At 24.4% G+C, this 2,500-nt stretch overlaps 1 non-coding gene across 1 annotated transcript in view; it reads right to left on the bottom strand.

Moving 5' to 3' along the window:
- Nucleotides 1-82, bottom strand: part of LOC135171815 (small subunit ribosomal RNA) — a 1,921-nt gene extending 1,839 nt beyond the window's left edge. Inside the window, exon 1 of the ribosomal RNA XR_010300643.1 lies at nucleotides 1-82. This exon is cut by the window's left edge and continues 1,839 nt beyond it. This is a non-coding gene — a ribosomal RNA (small subunit ribosomal RNA).
- Nucleotides 83-2,500: the final 2,418 nt, after the last annotated feature.

Raw genomic sequence — 2,500 nt, 5'->3', positions numbered from 1 at the left:
CACCTTAATTCGGCATGTACTGAGACATGCATGGCTTAATCTTTGAGACAAGCATATCACTACTGGCAGGATCAACCAGGGAGCTTCGATTTTTTTTCTTTTAAAATATGAAACTCTTTTCATTTTATTAGGTGTTGATATAACACATTTTTTAAATTAAATGTGCAACACATTTTATTTTGTATTTGTTTTATTAACATTAAATACATTTTGAGGTGTTTTGCTGATTTTAATTTCAAACACTTTCCTCTCATCCACATTTGTAAATGTGAAAACATTCATCGTTAGATTTTTAAACGACATGGTTATAAGAAATAACTTTTTTCATTTTGACAACTTTATAATTTTACTTGGAGTGAAGTAAGTTAACGCTCTGTTAAAAAAAAAATGAGTGAAAAAGTAATAATATTATATCCTTTTACACACGAAATATCAAACGCCGTAGCGCGTACCACATAGAGAGTCATTCTGTCTTCGACTTGGACTCGTGGCAATGCTGTGCTATACTATAAGCGAAGTATACTTGGGTATGGGAAGCGAAGCCATTGCCCGACCTAGTATAAAACACGTGCATCAAGAGTCCCGCGTACTTGTACCTGTAGGTCCACTTCGACCGCCTGAACATAGAATATATTGCCCGTTCCATGATTACATTGTCAACCTTTATATGAATAAATATTGAATAATAAATTAATTATATATAAAAGGGAATTTATTATAATTGTGTGCATTCAATTATATACAAATATATATTTTTTTTTAATTAAAAATCCTGTGATGCTATTTTTGCATACCACCAAAAATAGCATCAACATTTAAGTCATCATTAAAAATTAATAATATCGGTTACTTGATAATTTATACATCAGTTATACAGGTTTTATTTTAATTTTGTACATTTAAATATATGAATATATATTTTTTTCAATTAAAAATTCTGTGATGCTATTTTTGCATACCAACAAAAATAGCATCAACGTTTCAAGTCATCATTAAAAATTAATAATATCGGTTACTTGATAAATTATAAATTAGTTACATAGAATTTATTTTTATTTTAGGCATTCAATTATATATGAATATATATTTTTTTCAATGAAAAATTCTGTGATGCTATTTTTGCATACCAACAAAAATAGCATCAACGTTCCAAGACATCATTGAAAATTAATAATATCGGTTACTTGATAAATTATAAATTAGTTACATAGAATTTATTTTTATTTTAGGCATTCAATTATATATGAATATATATTTTTTTCAATGAAAAATTCTGTGATGCTATTTTTGCATACCAACAAAAATAGGATCAACGTTCCAAGACATCATTGAAAATTAATAATATCGGTTACTTGATAAAATATAAATTAGTTGTATAGAATTTAGTTTCATTTTATGCATTCAATTATATCTGAATATATATTTTTTTCAATTAAAAATTCTGTGATGCTATTTTTGCATACCAACAAAAATAGCATCAACTTTTCAAGTCATCACTAAAAATTAATAATATCGGTTACCTGATAAATTATAAATTAGTTATATAGAATTTAGTTTAATTTTATGCATTCAATTATATATGAATATAATTTTTTTCAATTAAAAATTCTGTGATGCTATTTTTGCATACCAACAAAAATAGCATCAACGTTCCAAGACATCATTGAAAATTAATAATATCGGTTACTTGATAAACTATAAAATAGTTGTATAGAATTTAGTTTAATTTTATGGATTCAATTATATATGAATATATATTTTTTTTAATTAAAAATTCTGTGATTCTATTTTTGCATACCAACAAAAATAGGATCAACGTTCCAAGACATCATTGAAAATTAATAATATCGGTTACTTGATAAATTATAAATTAGTTACATAGAATTTATTTTTATTTTAGGCATTCAATTATATATGAATATATATTTTTTTCAATGAAAAATTCTGTGATGCTATTTTTGCATACCAACAAAAATAGCATCAACGTTCCAAGACATCATTGAAAATTAATAATATCGGTTACTTGATAAAATATAAATTAGTTGTATAGAATTTATTTTTATTTTAGGCATTCAATTATATATGAATATATATTTTTTTCAATGAAAAATTCTGTGATGCTATTTTTGCATACCAACAAAAATAGGATCAACGTTCCAAGACATCATTGAAAATTAATAATATCGGTTACTTGATAAAATATAAATTAGTTGTATAGAATTTAGTTTCATTTTATGCATTCAATTATATATGAATATATATTTTTTTTAATTAAAAATTCTGTGATGCTATTTTTGCATACCAACAAAAATAGGATCAACGTTCCAAGACATCATTGAAAATTAATAATATCGGTTACTTGATAAAATATAAATTAGTTGTATAGAATTTAGTTTCATTTTATGCATTCAATTATATCTGAATATATATTTTTTTCAATTAAAAATTCTGTGATGCTATTTTTGCATACCAACAAAAATAGCATCAACTTTTCAAGTCA

This window comes from Diachasmimorpha longicaudata, unplaced genomic scaffold (genome assembly GCF_034640455.1).
Source record: "Diachasmimorpha longicaudata isolate KC_UGA_2023 unplaced genomic scaffold, iyDiaLong2 ctg00000112.1, whole genome shotgun sequence".
Lineage (NCBI taxonomy): Eukaryota > Metazoa > Arthropoda > Insecta > Hymenoptera > Braconidae > Diachasmimorpha > Diachasmimorpha longicaudata.
The sequence above is the reverse complement of the archived record's forward strand: the minus strand, read 5'-3'. Positions and strand labels throughout refer to the sequence as shown.